We start from the raw sequence: 19,600 nt of genomic DNA on the forward strand, positions 1-19,600 counted from the left end.
TGAGATCATTAGCAATTCTTCCGACATCACTATCGCAATATTTTGAGGTTCGTATTAACTCTTACTACATGTCTGTCAGCATCACTTTGAGGTTATTCTAAACTTTCACTCCATTAATGTTAGCATCATTTTGAGTTCATTAGCAATTCTTACTAAATCACTGTAGCATCATTTTGAGATCATAAGAAATTCTTATTAAATCACTGTAGCATCATTTTGAGATCATTAGCAATTCTTCTGACATCACTGTCGCATAATTTTTGAGGTTCGTAGCAACTCTTACAACATGACTGTCAGCATCACTTTGAGGTTGTTCGAAACTCTTACTACATTACTGTAAGCATCACTGAGTTGATGAGCAACTATCACTACATTACTGTTAGCATCGTTTTGAGTTCAGTAGCAATTCTTACGACATCACTTTCAGCATCATTTTTTATTTACTCGCAACTCAAACCACATGACTGTCAGCATCACTTTGAGGTTATTCGAAACTTTCACTCCATGAATGTTAGCATAATTTTGAGTTCATTAGCAATTCTTACTAAATCACTGTCGCATCATTTTGAGATCATTAGCAATTCTTCTGACATCACTGTCGCATTATTTTGAGGTTCGTAGCAACTCTTACTACATAACTGTAGCATTATTTTGAGGTTCATAGCAACTCTTACTACATGACTGTCAGCATCACTTTGAGGTTGTTCGAAACACTTACTACATTACTGTAAGCATCACTGAGTTGATTAGCAACTATCACTACATTACTGTTAGCATCATCTTGAGTTCATTAAAAATTCCTCCGACATCACTGTCGAAATATTTTGAGGTTCGTAGCAACTTTTACTACATTACTGTCGCATTATTTTGAGGTTCGTTGCAACTCTTACTACATGACTGTCAGCATCACTTTGAGGTTATTTGAAACGTTCACTCCATTACTGTTAGCATCATTTTGAGTTCATTAGCAATTCTTACTACATCACTGTCGCATTATTTTGATATTCGTAGCAACTCTTAATACGTTACTGTTGCATTATTTTAAGGTTAGTAGCAACTCTTACTACATGACTGTCAGCATCATTTTGAGATGATTAGCAATTCTTCCGACATCACGGTCGCATTATTTTAAGGTTCGTAGCAACTCTAACCACATGACTGTCAGCATCACTTTGAGGTTGTTCGAAACACTTACTACATTACTTTCAGCATCACTGAGTTTATTAGCAACTCTCACTACATTACTGTTAGCATCATTTTGAGTTCATTAGCAATTCTTAGGATTTCACTGTAGCATTATTTTGAGGTTTGTAGCAACTCTTACTACATGACTGTCAGCATCACTTTGAGGTTGTTTGAAACACTTACTACATTACTGTAAGCATCACTGAGTTTATTAGCAACTATCACTACGTTACTGTTAGCATCTTTTTGAGTTTAATAGCAGTTCTTAAGACATCACTGTCAGCATCATTTTTAGGTTACTTGCAACTCCAACAGCATGACTGTCAGCATCACTTTGAGGTTATTCGAAACTTTCACTCCATTATTATTCGCATCGTTTTGAGCACATTAGCAATTCTTACTACATCACTGTCGCATCATTTTGAGATCATTAGCAATTCTTCCGACATCACTGTCGCATTATTTTGAGGTTCGTAGCAACTCTTACTACATCACTGTCAGCATCATTTTTAGGTTACTTGCAACTCCAACAGCATGACTGTCAGCATCACTTTGAGGTTATTCGAAACTTTCACTCCATTACTGTTAGCATCATTTTGAGATCATTAGAAATTCTTCCGACATCACTGTCGCATTATTTTGAGGTTCGTAGCAACTCTTACTACATCACTATAGCATTATTTTAAGGTTTGTAGCAACTCTTACTACATGACTGTCAGCATCACTTTGAGGTTATTCGAAACTTTTACTACATTACAGTTAGCATCCTTTTGAGATGATAAGCAATTCTTACGACATCACTGTCGCATCATTTTGAGATCATTACCAATTCTTCTGACATCACTGTCGCATTATTTTGATATTCGTAGCAACTCTTAATACGTTACTGTTGCATTATTTTAAGGTTCGTAGCAACTCTAACCACATGACTGTCAGCATCACTTTGAGGTTGTTCGAAACACTTACTACATTACTTTCAGCATCACTGAGTTTATTAGCAACTCTCACTACATTACTGTTAGCATCATTTTGAGTTCATGAGCAATTCTTACGACTTCACTGTAGCATTATTTTGAGGTTTGTAGCAACTCTTACAACATCACTGTAGCATTATTTTGAGGTTTGTAGCAACTCTTACTACATGACTGTCAGCATCACTTTGAGGTTGTTTGAAACACTTACTACATTACTGTAAGCATCACTGAGTTTATTAGCAACTATCACTACGTTACTGTTAGCATCTTTTTGAGTTTAATAGCAGTTCTTAAGACATCACTGTCAGCATCATTTTTAGGTTATTCGAAACTTTCACTCCATTATTATTCGCATCATTTTGAGTACATTAGCAATTCTTACTACATCACTGTCGCATCATTTTGAGATCATTAGCAATTCTTCCGACATCACTGTCGCATTATTTTGAGGTTCGTAGCAACTCTTACTACATCACTGTAGCATTATTTTGAGGTTATTAGCAACTCTTACTACATTACTGTCAGCATCACTTTGAGGTTATTCGAAACTTTCACTACATTACAGTTAGCATCATTTTGAGATAATTATCAATTCTTCTGACATCACTGTCGCATTATTTTGAGGTTCGTAGCAACTCTTACTACATCACTGTAGCATTATTTTGAGGTTTGTAGCAACTCTTACTACATGACTGTCAGCATCACTTTGAGGTTATTCGAAACTTTACTCCATTACTGTTAGCATCATTTTAGAGTTCATTAGCAATATTTACTACATCACTGTCGCATCATTTTGGGATCATTAGCAATTCTTCCGACATCACTGTCGCATTATTTTAAGGTTCGTAGCAACTCTAACCACATGACTGTCAGCATCACTTTGAGGTTGTTTGAAACACTGACTACATTACTGTAAGCATCACTGAGTTTATTAGCAACTCTCACTACATTACTGTTAGCATCATTTTGAGTTCATGAGCAATTCTTACGACATCACTGTAGCATTATTTTGAGGTTAGTAGCAACTCTTACTACATGACTGTCAGCATCACTTTGAGGTTGTTCGAAACACTGACTACATTACTGTAAGCATCACTGAGTTTTTTAGCAAGTATCACTTCGTTACTGTTAGCATCGTTTTGAGTTTAATAGCAATTCTTACGACATCACTGTCAGCATCATTTTTAGGTTACTCGCAACTCTAACCACATGACTGTCAGCATCACTTTGAGGTTATTCGAAACTTTCACTACATTACTGTTAGCATCATTTTGAGTTCATTAACAATTCTTACTACATCACTGTCGAATCATTTTGAGATCATTAGCAATTCTTCTGACATCACTTTCGCATTTTTTGAGGTTCGTAGCAACTCTTACTACATTACTGTTGCATTATTTTGAGTTTAGTAGCAACTCTTACTACATCACTGTCAGCATCACTTTGAGGTTGTTAGAAACACTTACTACATTATTGTAAGCATCACTGAGTTCATTAGCAATTCTTACGACATCACTGTCGCATCATTTTGAGGTCATTCGCAATTCTTACGACATCACTGTAGCATCATTTTGAGATCATTACCAATTCTTCCGATGTCACTTTCGCATTATTTTGAGGTTCGTAGCAACCCTTACTACATGACTTTCAGCATCACTTTGAGGTTATTCGAAACTTTCACTCCATTACTGTTGGCATCATTTTGAGTTCATTAGCAATTCTTACTAGATCACTGTCGCATCATTTTGAGATCATTAGCAATTCTTAAGACATCACTGTAGCATTATTTTGAGGTTATTAGCATCTCTTACTATATTACTGTCAGCATCATTTTTAGGTTACTCGCAACTCTAACCGCATGAGTGTCAACATCACTTTGAGGTTATTCAAAACTTTCACTACATTACTGTTAGCATCATTTTGAGTTCACTAGCAATTCTTCTGACATCACTGTCGCATTATTTTGATATTCGTAGCAACTCTTACTACATTATTGTTGCATTATTTTAAGGTTCGTACCAACTCTTACTACGTGACTGTCAGCATCACTTTGAGGTTGTTGTAAACACTTAATACATTACTGTAAGCATCCCTGAGTTTATTAGCAACTCTCACTACATTACTTTTAGCCTCATTTTTAGTTCATTAGCAATTCTTACGACATCACTGTTGCATTATTTTGAGATTGGTATCAATTCTTACTACATCACTGTCGCATTATTTTGAGGTTCGTAGCAACTCTTACTACATGACTGTCAGCATCACTTTGAGGTTGTTCGAAACACTTACTACATTACTGTAAGCATCACTGAGTTTATTAGCAACTATCACTACATTACCGTCAGTACCATTTTGAGTTTATTAGCAAGTCTTAAGAATATCACTGTCACCTCATTTTGAGATCATTAGCAATTCTTCTGACATCACTGTCGCATTATTTTTAGGTTCGTAGCAACTCTTACCACATTACTGTGTCATTATTTTAAGGTTTGTTGCAACCCTTACTACAGTACTATCAGCATCACTGAGTTTATTAGCAACTATCACTCCATTACTGTTAGCATCATTTTGAGTTTATTAGCAATTCTTACTACAGCACTGTCGCATCATTTTGAGATCATTAGCAATTCTTCCCACATCACTGTCGCATTTTTAGGTTTGTATCAACTCTTACTACATTACATTCAGCATCACTGAGTTTATTAGCAACTATCACTACATTACTGTTAGCATCATTTTGAGTTCATTAGCAATTCTTACTACATCACTGTAGCATCATTTGGAGATCATTAGCAATTCTTACGACATCACTGTAGCATCATTTTGAGGTTATTAGCAACTCTTACTACATCACTGTCAGCATCATTTTTAGGTTACTCGCAACTCTAACCACATGACTGTCAACATCACTTTGAGGTTATTCGAAACTTTCACTACATTACTGTTAGCATCATTTTGAGATCATTAGCAATTCTTCCGACATCACTGTCGCATTATTTTGAGGTTAGTAGCAACTCTCACTACATGACTGTCGCATTATTTTGAGGTTCGTAGCAACTCTTACTACAATACTGTTGCATTATTTTAAGTTTAGTAGAAACTCTCACTACATCACTGTAGCATCATTTTGAGGTTTGTAGCAACTCTCGCTACATCACTGTTGCGTAATTTTATCCTTGAGATTGGGGACCAATAATTTTAATTTCCATTTTTGGGACATGTACTGTACACAGACACACAGATTTATGAAAGTCACTTTCAGGTGCCTGAAATTCCTTTGGGGACTAAAGTCTAGAAAAGTAATTTGAACATTTGTGTGTACTTTGTTTTGTGATGATAAGATTTACACCGACCAAGTCAGCCATATTGGCACCACAATCCAATTGGCATGTCAATAAACATCTCCCAATAAACCAGGTCTTCTGTCTCAATGTATGTCACTGAAACATACTGTATTGTATTGCCTCACACTTACAGCATACAAGGATGCATGGCGTGGGTGGAACTGCCTGAATCTCTTCTGCAATGGAAGTTTGGTCAACCGTGTGGAACATTCCTGCACGATCCCCTTTTAGTGGGAAAGTAGCATCAACACAGCACCACGTGGTCCACCAGCAGCTTGGATTTCTGCTCCTTGTCTTGTAGTTCCACTTGACTTCTCCAAGGGAAGAGACTGCAAATAGTCAAGAACTCTGGGAAATTTGGTGGCTGTGGCCTCCTCAAATTCCACATTGATGTGGACACCAGTTCAAATTTTGAAGTGCAGTTATCAACTCTGCACTGAAGTTGTTTTGTTAAAGGATAAATGATTTCCATTGTCCAATGATTATTTTACATTCCAATCCTCTAAAGTGATGGAGTGATACTGTAAATATGTAGAAATTCTCTATTGTTCAAAGTACAGATTCTGTGTTTATACATTGTTGTAGTTTTTATACTTGGAGAAACCAGAATCTAACAGGAAATCACTGTAGAAAGTTGGCTCAGTTTCATAAAGTAACAACTAAATAGCTTCAATTGACAGTGATTGACCTTAAACTTGGCAATTTTAATCACTATGCTTGCTTTTCCACTGTCAAATGAACTTTTTAATGGGAAATTCCTGCTCATAGACTGGTTTGTTTCATACATGAACCAGTAAGAGCCCTGAACTTAGAGAAGAACCTGAAAGGTCCTTGTTCTTCATGTGTTTTTACGTGATGGGCCTTTTTTCCTGCAGTTTAATTCACATTTATCAACAATTAAAGGGCACCTAGAATGAAAATCATTGTTTTTGTGTTTTTGGTGTTTCTTCAGCGTCCCCCAGCTGTGGGGAACACACACCAAGTGTGAGGCAGTGTCATAACCTCTGTTTGAAGGATCTCCCCTTTTTTGAATCGCCGTGGGAAAATGGACCAATGCGATTTTGGCTGAAGTGTTACGTCACAGTTCAGTCAGTGCCCCCCACCCCCCCACTCACACACACCCCTTTGACATATTTCGGGGGGGGGGGCGATTATGCGAGCGAGCCGAGTGAGTGCAGCGCTCTTGTGTCGCAACTGGAGCCTGCAGCAGCAGCACTGACTGAGCAGATTGATTGAAGGAATGGCCTCGATACAACTGAGACCTTTGTTTTATCTGCGCTGTCTGTCGCTAGCTGGCCTGGCCTGGCTTGAGGGGGAAGGAATCTCGCCAGCCAGGCAGGCTACCAAGGGGCCAGGCCACCAGGAAAACTCCCAGTTGTCCCGACAGTCACCCCGCCACTGCATATACGGCTGGATCTGCGAATGGGCCGTGGCTACTTGGTATCTTATCTTACGAATGTTGTTGTATGATATGGAATGTTGTCAATTGACAGTAGCCGTCACACTTAGCACTGGCGACAGTTAGCCAAGAAAGTGGGAGTACTTTCTTTTCAGTGACAGTGAGGGCAGCCAATCACCGAGTAGTAGTTAAATGAGGTTGCCAGATAAACAACTGCAACTGATCTCCGTCAACTCATGCACTTGCATAAATAATGAGGTTGCCAGATGAGGTCAGAAACAACCCAATAGGGACAAATGAGGCATTCTAAACCCAACATGGTAACATAGCGGTTTCAGAGAGCCTTTTAGGAAGCTACTGAGCCATCACAGACCCAACCATTTTTTGTGGGGTTACATATCACACCACAGAACAAGAATTAATACCCCTTCAACCTCTCTATGGCACCTTTAATGTACTGTAATTTAATGAGTTGGGACTGTGAAAGCTGCTGTGTATTTTTACAGTTTATTCCATGTAATTTTGTGGAACAGTTCATCACTGTAATTTGACGGTATTCGTCTGGAAACTCTGCTGCCAGACTTTTTACCGTTTTTTTATAGTTTTTTTTCTTGACAGTGTACACAGAGGTCTCGTGGTTGAGCCGGGGCACACAGAGTCCCGCCCCCACACAGCTGAGAAACGCAGCTCTGAGCAGCTGCCTCAGTCACACAGAAGATAGACGCGTTTCCTGGTTGGCGAGTGCAGACACAACTTCTCTGAGTGCAGGGTTCACTTCTCTCATTGCTGTTTGTTCACTGTTGAGGTTTTATTCCTCCACCAACCTGCTTCTGTCTGGAAAGAAACAAATAACTGGAGTGCTGCACATCAACAGACTTGGAGTTTGGACACGGACGAATGAAGTTTGGCTTTTTGTTTCTTCCATCAGATCAGAGCTGATAGGAAAAACAATCAGGTGGTTTTATTAAACCAGCAGTGAGCTGGACTTCAGCCCAGGTCCTCAGTCCCACTGTCAGTTCACTTCAACATGAACGAACAAAATCCAACCCTCACCTGGCCTGGAAATCAATAACAATTACATAACAACTCCTTTATTTCTCTCCTGTTCAGGTCCAGTTGGTCTCCATCCATCATCATCTTCCGCTTATTCCTTACTATTAAGGGTCGCGGGGGGGCTGGAGCCTATCCCAGCATCTACGGGCAAGAGGCGGGGTACACCCTGGACAGGTCGCCAGTCCCAGTTGGACTCATTCATCTCTATTTGTTAGGATTTCACTTCATGAGTTCAGAAGCATCTTCACATGAGACGCTGGTTCCTCACATTGATTGATAGTTGAATTCTGTGTTTGATGTCTGAATTCTGTCTTTGATCTCTGGGTTCTGTGCATTGAATTCCTGCTCCAGTCTTTGATCTCTGACTGATTCTAAACTCATCAAAGGATCACATCAGCATCTTGGTCCAGACTCCAGATGGTGATTTTACCAAGTGCACCACAGTCCTTGTTGCTGTCTGCTGTTGGGTCACAGCAAAGTAAGGAAACAGCCTGACGGTCCTCAGGAGGAAATCCAACAACCTCCAAAGATGGAGGTGAATCTAGACCCTCTCATGTTGGCCATCCTTGATGAACTTGGGCGGTACTCTGGTGCAGGGATGAGGTCATGGAGCTGATCTGGGAGCAGTCCTGATATTAAATGCTGTGATGAAGGACAGTGTGGAGGCAAAATGGACAAAATGTGTCAACATCAAATAAAGTTGTAAACCTGTTTGAAGTCTTATTTTGTGTTTGATGGACATTTTTAAAATCACTAATGATTTTTTTGACTGAACGTCCTGGATCCTGTGGTGCCTGATGAGGAGACAACTTGAGTACAGAGTTGGAGAAGAGGGTTTTTGGAGGGGAGATGATTTTTGCAGTGCTACAAGTCAATAAAATGTCATCATTTTTCAAAATGTCCTCACTAAGATGGTTATTAATTCTCTCTCTCCCTCATTCTCAGCTGCTACAGCCTTCAAAGAAAACCTTTGACTGGTGGATCTAACAAAGATCAGATGTTGTCTCCTCTAGAACATCAACAGCTTAACGTTGTGGGCAGGACTCCTACCTGAGCAGGGAGACCCCAATGGATTTCTAGTCCTGATAGGGAGAGGGAGCCTCCTGGGTCACGGAGTGGGGAACCTGATAGGGAGTGGGATGACCCGCCCATTGTGGGTGATTGACAGGGCAGGTTTGATCTATGTTTTCATTTTCAAAAGTAATTTTGAATATTTGTGGACAGTTAGCCCAACTTGAACATGGAGAAGATGTCTTCTGATAGTGAATCGACTGTTGTCACATTTAAGGATCACTTGAGCTGATAAGATGAAGGCTACACAGGACCAGCTGGAGATGCCAGGGATTGAACCCAGGGCCTCATACATGCTCAGCATGCGCTCTACCACTGAGCTACACCCCCTCTGGTAGAGTCACTGTTTAACTGATGCAGGAACACAAACACAGACACAACATTTATTTTCTTCATTTTAGGGATGTCTGTGTAGGTTCTCATTCATCCAGGTCATCGTAGATCGAAGCGAAGTAAAATCTGGTCAAATGGACGTAAGTTTATCTTGAAGACGTTTCACCTCTCATCCGAGAGGCTTCTTCAGTTCTAGTGAAGAGTGTGGAAACTCCAGCTTATAAACCTATGTGGGAGTGGTCAGTGCTAATGTGGTGGAAACGACCCTCCCGAGACTCACCTGGCCTCCCCAAACGACAGTCGTTGTGAGGTGTCAGGGAGTTTCAGGGGTGGTCGTTAGGGAGTTTCACCGACCACTCAGATGCTAATGGACTGTGCTGGCAGCAGCAACTCAGTCGCGTTTTAAGGTCTCATATGTGTGAATGTCACTGAGAAGAGAACTGATCTTGTCCTGGTAGTCAGTTGTGTCAAGGACCACCATGCATCTTCCTTTGTCAGCCGGAAGGATGGTGATGTTCTCATCTTTGCTCAGTGCATTCAAGGCCTTCCTTTCCTGGACCAAGAGGTTGGCAGAGGGGACCTTCGCTTCGGAGAGGGCCGCTGTGACCTTGAGTCGTAGTTCATCTGCTTTTGTGGTGGAGAGGTTGTTCTTCTTGATGGCGGATTCTGTGGCAGTGATGAGGTCCACCGTCGGGAGATGTTTCGGGGTGACAGCAAAGTTCATTCCTTTGGCAAGGACGCGTTTCTCAGGACTGGTGAGCTCCCTGTTGGATAAGTTCCTTATCCACCTGTCCTGTGAGTCCGCTGGGGTTGGGCCTTCTGCTTCTCGTTCCCGGTCGAGGCGAGACTGGAGGCGAGCGAAAGTCCTTTTCTGCCTCTCCTTGCTCTTCTGATGTTGAGATAGTTGGGCTGTCCCAACGAAGGAGGTGACCTTGTCCAAGATGGCGGGTGGCAAAAATGGCGATAACTCTTGATTAAGGTGATCTAGCTTGGTCTTTAGTCCCTCGATGGTGAAATGGACCTGTCTCACTCTCTCGTTGAGAAGCTGATTTTGTGCCCGTTCCAAAATCTTGCTGGCCCTGTGGCCCCTCACGGTGGATCCTAGTAGTAGGCTAGTGGGAATGAGGTTGTATTGGCGGCATCGGAGGTTGGAACGTAGATGGTTCCTGTAGTCTGCGATTTTCCTTGCAGTCCTTTCGCATTCCCGCACCACACTAAGGATGTCCTTCCCATAGTGTTCGGCAAGATGTCTGTGTAGGTTCTCATTCATCCAGGTCATCGTAGATCGAAGCGAAGTAAAATCTGGTCAACTGGACGTAACTGAGCCTGTGATCTCAAAGGCTCTGTGATCTCTGTCATTTCACTGTGATGTCAGCCCTCACAGTCTGAAGGCGTGTTCACATCAATCGTGACACAAATTTTCGTGCAACAAGTTCACATGTAAAGTCCATGTAGAGAGCTGAACTGGTGTGTGTACTCGCCGGCAACGTGAGTGACGCGTATTCATGCATTTGAAAGTATTCAACTTTTGTGACAAATTCTCATGACTAGGAGTCCAGAGAGCCTGTCAGCGTTGAGATTCCCCTGGCGTCAGGGAAGTCATGTCAACGGTCCTGGAGCCTGGAGTTGGTGTTGGACCTTGATATCCTGGCACCGATCCTCACAAACAGGTCATCGAACAGGAACCTCGTCAGCCTGAAGTAGCGCTGGAAACGGCCGTCGTCCAGGCGCAGTTCTTGGAGAAAGAGAGTTAAGAAGTTTAGAGGTCCAAGAAGCTTCTTCAGTTCAAAACTTGCCTTTAACCTTCAGTCTAACGCTGTTCCAGCATTGGATGAAAGAGACTGGTGCTCTCATCTTCTTCAACACTGACTTGTTCTACCAGGACAAGAGAATCTGAGCTTGGATGTCATTTAGCAGTCAAAGGCTTGTTAAACTGGTCAACATCAGCTGGTGTTCACTCTGATGATGTAGCGATGGTCTGGATTCTTCCTTCTGGAGCACCAAGCTGCTGGGAAGAAGCCTGATGATGTCAGAGTTGTGTTCAGTGGCTCCTGCTGGGTCCATTTCTGACAACTGGGCTCCAAAGAGTTCAGCTGTTTAAAAGGCTCAGAAAAAGCAGCACATCATGGTGGTCAGGAGACGAGGTGGCCGAGTGGTTAAGGTGATGGACTGCTGATCCATTGAGCTCTGCAGGCGTGGGTTCCAATCCCATCCTCGTCGTAGGAGACTTTGGTTTCTGCTCCTAGATTCTGGAACGACTCTGAACTGTGAGGCTTTTCAAGAGGAGATCCTGCAGCACCAGAGAGCTGCAGTTCCAGGACCCCACAGCACCACCTACTGAATTGGATGATAAAATGCAGTCCTGGGGCTCTAGTTTGGTGACAGCGCCACCTATCGAATTAGATGATCTCAAAATACTACTTTGTAACGATAGTTTTAAAGGTTTATTCCACCAAAATACTACTTCCTGTCCTTTAGTTTCTAACTACTGTATAAAAGGATTATTTTCCTTTTATACCTAATTTCCAATTCCTCCAAAATACTTTCTAATTTATAGTTTTAAAGGTTCATTCCACCAAAATACTTTCTAATTTATAGTTTTAAAGGTTCGTTCCACCAAAATACTTTCTAATTTATAGTTTTAAAGGTTCGTTCCACCAAAATACTTTCTAATTTATAGTTTTAAAGGTTCGTTCCACCAAAATACTTTCTAATTTATAGTTTTAAAGGTTCGTTCCACCAAAATACTTTCTAATTTATAGTTTTAAAGGTTCGTTCCACCAAAATACTTTCTAATTTATAGTTTTAAAGGTTCGTTCCACCAAAATACTTTCTAATTTATAGTTTTAAAGGTTCATTCCACCAAAATACTTTCTAATTTATAGTTTTAAAGGTTCGTTCCACCAAAATACTTTCTAATTTATAGTTTTAAAGGTTCATTCAGTTGAGGGCTCCTGGTTCTGTGTGAGGGGTTGAGGGTCGATATGGGATGATGAGGAAGATTTCATGTCACGATGGTCCTGCTAAAGTAACTGTGAGTCATGAAATCAAACAATGTCATCAAAATACACTTGAACTCTTAAAATGGCAATAAAATCTACTGACTCATTTTACCACAAACACTTTTATTGTGTTTTTGTGAGCATCATTTTTCAAACATTATAACATAAACTTTAAAAAGGGTCCATTCACTAACACTCTTACTTGAAGGTAGTCACTGATATCAGTAAACAGCTGATAAAGATTTGTGTTCATGTTTTAATTCTCTACTCTGACCTGTGCTGAGACACTGGACCAGAGAGGAAGACCTGCTCAGCCTCCTGCATGGACCAATTCTGCAGCTCAGTGATGACGACGAGGGATTCAGCATTGAGTTCATTTTAAACTTTTTGGAGGAAACACCTGTAAATTAACCAGCAGTTACTGGTGATGCTTCACAGTTTCCAAGCTCAAACGGCCTCCGGCTTGTTGGACTCACAATTTCCAAAAAAGGTAGACATCAAAAGTCAAATCATGTTTTTGTTTGGTTTTGTGTTGTTTTGTTTTTTACTGGAGGAAAACTTCAAATTGTGATGATGTGTCTGACTTAGAAACTGAACCCCCAAAAATCAAAAAGTCTCCTTCTTCTGTGCCGTGATCTCTGAGCTGATCATGATTGATCTCATCAATAATCCTTGGCAGCCGACCAGTCACACACAGCCCCCCCACACACACACACACACTGAGACATGCAGCAGCTCACAGTAACTGCCTCAGTCACACAGCAGATAGACTCCTTTCTATAACAAGATAAGCAGTAGAAATGGATGGAAGTGATGATGAACTGATGAACAGGTGATTTGTCCAAAAGTCAACATCAGATTCATTTCCAATCTGTGGAAGCAGTTTCATCTTGAGGTTCCAGGTAAGAACAGCCAGCTGTGGGCTGACACACATCTCTTCAGGAGCACTTCTATGCTCCAAACTTGACAGGTTGAATTGTGTCTGTATTCTGAGGGCAGCAGGAGGACGGAGGAGTGAGGACACACACATTTGGAACTGAGAGCAGCTGTGTGTGGGATTTCCCCAGCAAAGATAAAACCAGCTCCTTCATGCTGGCTATGAAGGCTCACAGTCACACTGACCCTGCTACAAATACTTTGATATGCAACAGACTGGTTTCTCTTCTGGTACTTGGTTATCAACTGTTGTCACATTTATGGATCAATTTAGCCTCATGAAGGCTCCAAAGGACCAGCTGGAGATGCCGGGGATTGAACCCAGGTCCTCATACATGCAAAGCATGCGCTCTACCACTGAGCTACATCCCCTCTGTCAGAGTCACTGTTTAACTGATGCAGCAACACAAACACAGACACAACATTTTATTCTTCATTTTAGGGATAAAAAGGAAGTCAGCCTGTGATCTCAAAGGCTCTGTGATCTCAGTAGTTTCACTGTGATGTCAGCCCACACAACCTTAGACCACAGAGGCAAGTCAGGCTCCAGGAAGCTGAGGCTGCTCCGTTCTCAGTCCAATCCAGAGTGAAGGTTTCCCTCTCAGAAGCTTTCCAATCCAGCCCAGATCCTCTCTGACTAGCAGGAGTCTTTGACGAATAAATAATCATGATATTGAACGTCTGCTCATCCTCAGAATGAAGTAAAAGTATTTGCGTTCCTAAAAAATTCTCCAGATGCTAAGATCAATTATTAACATTGATTGACAGCTCTAAACTGAGCCACCATCACTATACAGTTGCAACTGAAATATTTAGAAATATTTCAAGGAAGCAGCAGGCCCTCATCCGCCTGAGGTATATCAGGTGGAGGGAATTGAATTCGGAATTGAATATGAATTCGGAAGAATTGATAATGAACTTAAAATGATGCTAACAGTAATGTATTGATACTTGCTAATCAACTCAGTGATGCTTGCAGTAATGTAGTAAGAGTTTCGAATAAACTCAAAGTGATGCTGCCAGTCATGTAGTAAGAGTTGCTAATTAACTAAATTTAATGCTACAGTGATGTCGTGAGAATTGCTCAACAACTCAAAATGATGCTAACAGTAATGTAGTGATAGTTGCTAAAAAATTCAAAGTGATGCTGACAGTCATGTAGTAAGAGTTGCTACGAACCTCCAAATAATGCGACAGTGATGTCAGAAGAATTGCTAAAGATCTGAAAATGATGCGACAGTGATTTAGCAAGAATTGCTAATGAACTCAAAATGATGCTAAAAGTAATGGATTGAACGTTTCGAATAACCTCAAAGTGATGCTGAAAGTCATGTACTAAGAGTTGCTACGAATCTCAAAATAATGCGACAGTAATGTAGTAAAAGTTGCTACGAACCTCAAAATATTGCGACAGTGATGTTGGAAGAATTGCTAATGAACTCAAGATGATGCTAACAGTAATGGAGTGATAGTTGCTAATAAACTCAGTGATGCTTACAGTAATGTAGTAAGAGTTTCGAACAACCTCAAAGTGATGCTGACAGTCATTTAGTAAGAGTTGCTAATGAACTCAATTCAATGCTACAGTGATGTCGTGAGAATTGCTCATAAACTCAAAATGATGCTAACACTAATTTAGTGATAGTTGCAAATTAACTCAAAGTGATGCTGACAGTAATGTAGTAAGAGTTGCTACGAACCTCAAAATATTTCGACAGTGATGTCAGAAGAATTGCTAATGAACTCAAAATGATGCTAACAGTAATTTAGTGATAGTTGCTAATAAACTCAGTGATGCTTACAGTCATGTAGTAAGAGTTGCTACGAACCTCAAAATAATGCGACAGTGTTTTCGGAAGAATTGCGAATGATCTCAAAATGATGCGACAGTGATTTAGTAAGAATTGCTAATGAACTCAAAATGATGCGAACAGCAATGGAGTGAAAGTTTCGAATTACCTCAAAGTGATGCTGACAATCATGTAGTAAGAGTTGCTACTAACCTCAAAATATTGCGACAGTGATGTCAGAAGAATTGGTAATGATCGCAAAATGATGCTAAAAGTAATAGAGTGAACGTTTCGAATAACCTCAAAGTGATGATGACAGTCATGTAGTAAGAGTTGCTTTGAACCTCAATATAATGCGACAGTGATGTCAGATGAATTGGTCATGATATCAAACTGATGGGACAGTGATGTCGTAAGAATTGCTAATGAACTCAACATAATGCTAACAGTAATGTAGTGATAGTTGCTAAGAAACTCAGTGATGCTTACAGTAATGTAGTAAGAGTTTTGAAAAACCTCAAAGTGATGCTGACAGTCATTTAGTAAGAGTTGCTAATGAACTCAATTCAATGCGACAGTGATGTCGTGAGAATTGCTCATGAACTCAAAATGATGCGAACAGTAATGTAGTGATAGTTGCTAATAAACTCAAAGTGATGCTGACAGTAATGTAGTAAGAGTTGCTACGAACCTTAAAATAATGCAACAATAATGTAGTAAGAGTTGCTACGAACCTCAAAATGATGCGACAGTGATGTAGTAAGAATTGCTAATGAACTCAAAATGATGCTAACAGTAATGGAGTGAAAGTTTCGAATAACCTCAAAGTGATGCTGACAGTCATGTAGTAAGAGTTGCTACGAACCTCAAAATACTGTGACAGTGATATCAGAAGAATTGCTAATGATCTCAAAATAATGCGACAGTAATGTAGTAAATGTTGCTACGAACCTCAAAGTATTGCGACAGTGATGTCGGAAGAATTGCTCAGGAACTCAAGATGATGCTAATAGTAATGTAGTGATGGTTGCTAACAAACTCAGTGATGCTTAAAGTAATGTCGTAAGAGTTTCGAACAACCTCAAAGTGATGCTGACAGTCATTTAGAAAGAGTTGCTAATGAACTCAATTTAATGCTACAGTGATGTCGTGAGAATTGCTCAACAACCCAAAATGATGCTAACGGTAATGTAGTGATAGTTGCTAATAAACTCAAAGTGATACTGAAAGTAATGTAGTAAGAGTTGCTATGAACCTTAAAATAATGCAACAATAATGTAGTAAGAGTTGCTACGAACCTCAAAATATTGCGACAGTGATGTCGGAAGAATTGCTCATGAACTCAAAATGATGCGACAGTGATGTAGTAAGAGTTGCTAATGAACTCAATTTAATGCTACAGTGATGTCATGAGAATTGCTCATGAACTCAAAATGATGCTAACAGTAATGTAGTGATAGTTGCTAATAAACTCAAAGTGATGCTGACAGTAATGTAGTAAGAGTTGCTACGAACCTTAAAATAATTCAACAATAATGTAGTAAGAGTTGCTACGAACCTCAAAATATTGCGACAGTGATGTCGGAAGAACTGCTAATGATCTCAAAATGATGCTAACTGTAATGGAGTGAAATTTTCGAATAACCTCAAAGTGATGTTGACAGTCATGGAGTAAGAGTTGCTCCGAACCTCAAAATAATGCGACAGTAATGTAGTAAGAGTTGCTACGAACCTCAAAATATTGCGACAGTGATGTCGGAAGAATTGCTAATGAACTCAAAATGATGCTAACAGTAATGTAGTGATAGTTGCTAATCAACTCAGTGATGCTTACAGTAATGTAGTAAGTGTTTTGAATAACCTCAAAGTGATGCTGACAGTTATGTAGTAAGAGTTGCTACGAACCTCAATATAATGCGACAGTAAAGTAGTAAAAGTTGCTACGAACCTCAAAATATTGCGAAAGTGATGTCGGACGAATTGCTAATGAACTCAAGATGATGCTAACAGTCATGTAGTGATAGTTGCTAAGAAACTCAGTGATGCTTTCAGTAATGTAGTAAGAGTTTCGAACAACCTCAAAGTGATGCTGACAGTCATTTAGTAAGAGTTGCTAATGAACTCAATTTAATGCTACAGTGATGTCGTGAGAATTGCTCATGAACTCAAAATGATGCTAATAGTAATGTAGTGATAGTTGCTAATAAACTCAAAGTGATTCTGACAGTAATGTAGTAAGAGTTGCTACGAACCTTAAAATAATGCAACAATAATGTAGTAAGAGTTGCTACGAAACTCAAAATATTTCGACAGTGATGTCGGAAGAACTGCTAATGATCTCAAAATGATGCTAACAGTAATGTAGTAAGAATTGCTAATGAACTCTAAATGATGCTAACAGTAATGTAATGATACTTGCTAATCAACTCAGTGATGCTTACAGTCATGTAGTTAGTGTTTCGAATAACCTCAAAGTGATGCTGACAGTCATGTAGTAAGAGTTGCTACGAACCTCCAAATAATGCGACAGTGATGTCAGAAGAATTGCTAAAGATCTGAAAATGATGCGACAGTGATTTAGCAAGAATTGCTAATGAACTCAAAATGATGCTAAAAGTAATGGATTGAACGTTTCGAATAACCTCAAAGTGATGCTGAAAGTCATGTACTAAGAGTTGCTACGAATCTCAAAATAATGCGACAGTAATGTAGTAAAAGTTGCTACGAACCTCAAAATATTGCGACAGTGATGTTGGAAGAATTGCTAATGAACTCAAGATGATGCTAACAGTAATGGAGTGATAGTTGCTAATAAACTCAGTGATGCTTACAGTAATGTAGTAAGAGTTTCGAACAACCTCAAAGTGATGCTGACAGTCATTTAGTAAGAGTTGCTAATGAACTCAATTCAATGCTACAGTGATGTCGTGAGAATTGCTCATAAACTCAAAATGATGCTAACACTAATTTAGTGATAGTTGCAAATTAACTCAAAGTGATGCTGACAGTAATGTAGTAAGAGTTGCTACGAACCTCAAAATATTTCGACAGTGATGTCAGAAGAATTGCTAATGAACTCAAAATGATGCTAACAGTAATTTAGTGATAGTTGCTAATAAACTCAGTGATGCTTACAGTCATGTAGTAAGAGTTGCTACGAACCTCAAAATAATGCGACAGTGTTTTCGGAAGAATTGCGAATGATCTCAAAATGATGCGACAGTGATTTAGTAAGAATTGCTAATGAACTCAAAATGATGCGAACAGCAATGGAGTGAAAGTTTCGAATTACCTCAAAGTGATGCTGACAATCATGTAGTAAGAGTTGCTACTAACCTCAAAATATTGCGACAGTGATGTCAGAAGAATTGGTAATGATCGCAAAATGATGCTAAAAGTAATAGAGTGAACGTTTCGAATAACCTCAAAGTGATGATGACAGTCATGTAGTAAGAGTTGCTTTGAACCTCAATATAATGCGACAGTGATGTCAGATGAATTGGTCATGATATCAAACTGATGGGACAGTGATGTCGTAAGAATTGCTAATGAACTCAACATAATGCTAACAGTAATGTAGTGATAGTTGCTAAGAAACTCAGTGATGCTTACAGTAATGTAGTAAGAGTTTTGAAAAACCTCAAAGTGATGCTGACAGTCATTTAGTAAGAGTTGCTAATGAACTCAATTCAATGCGACAGTGATGTCGTGAGAATTGCTCATGAACTCAAAATGATGCGAACAGTAATGTAGTGATAGTTGCTAATAAACTCAAAGTGATGCTGACAGTAATGTAGTAAGAGTTGCTACGAACCTTAAAATAATGCAACAATAATGTAGTAAGAGTTGCTACGAACCTCAAAATGATGCGACAGTGATGTAGTAAGAATTGCTAATGAACTCAAAATGATGCTAACAGTAATGGAGTGAAAGTTTCGAATAACCTCAAAGTGATGCTGACAGTCATGTAGTAAGAGTTGCTACGAACCTCAAAATACTGTGACAGTGATATCAGAAGAATTGCTAATGATCTCAAAATAATGCGACAGTAATGTAGTAAATGTTGCTACGAACCTCAAAGTATTGCGACAGTGATGTCGGAAGAATTGCTCAGGAACTCAAGATGATGCTAATAGTAATGTAGTGATGGTTGCTAACAAACTCAGTGATGCTTAAAGTAATGTCGTAAGAGTTTCGAACAACCTCAAAGTGATGCTGACAGTCATTTAGAAAGAGTTGCTAATGAACTCAATTTAATGCTACAGTGATGTCGTGAGAATTGCTCAACAACCCAAAATGATGCTAACGGTAATGTAGTGATAGTTGCTAATAAACTCAAAGTGATACTGAAAGTAATGTAGTAAGAGTTGCTATGAACCTTAAAATAATGCAACAATAATGTAGTAAGAGTTGCTACGAACCTCAAAATATTGCGACAGTGATGTCGGAAGAATTGCTCATGAACTCAAAATGATGCGACAGTGATGTAGTAAGAGTTGCTAATGAACTCAAT

General features: G+C 39.7%; 1 long non-coding RNA gene and 2 other non-coding genes across 3 annotated transcripts in view; 1 reads left to right on the top strand and 2 right to left on the bottom strand.

The window, feature by feature from the left end:
- The window catches only part of LOC147271910 (uncharacterized), a 149,232-nt gene that overhangs the window by 90,167 nt on the left and 39,465 nt on the right, over window positions 1-19,600 (top strand). The gene's annotated exons all lie outside the window — the stretch shown is intronic.
- trnaa-agc (transfer RNA alanine (anticodon AGC)) lies at window positions 9,285-9,356 on the bottom strand. Its single transcript has one exon. It is a non-coding gene; the product is annotated as a tRNA-Ala (tRNA).
- Window positions 13,598-13,669, bottom strand: trnaa-ugc (transfer RNA alanine (anticodon UGC)). Its single transcript has one exon. It is a non-coding gene; the product is annotated as a tRNA-Ala (tRNA).

This window comes from Aulostomus chinensis, chromosome 1, assembly GCF_037954235.1.
Source record: "Aulostomus chinensis isolate RoL2024-O1b breed Wild chromosome 1, RoL_Achi_v1.0, whole genome shotgun sequence".
Classification (NCBI taxonomy): Eukaryota; Metazoa; Chordata; class Actinopteri; order Syngnathiformes; family Aulostomidae; genus Aulostomus; species Aulostomus chinensis.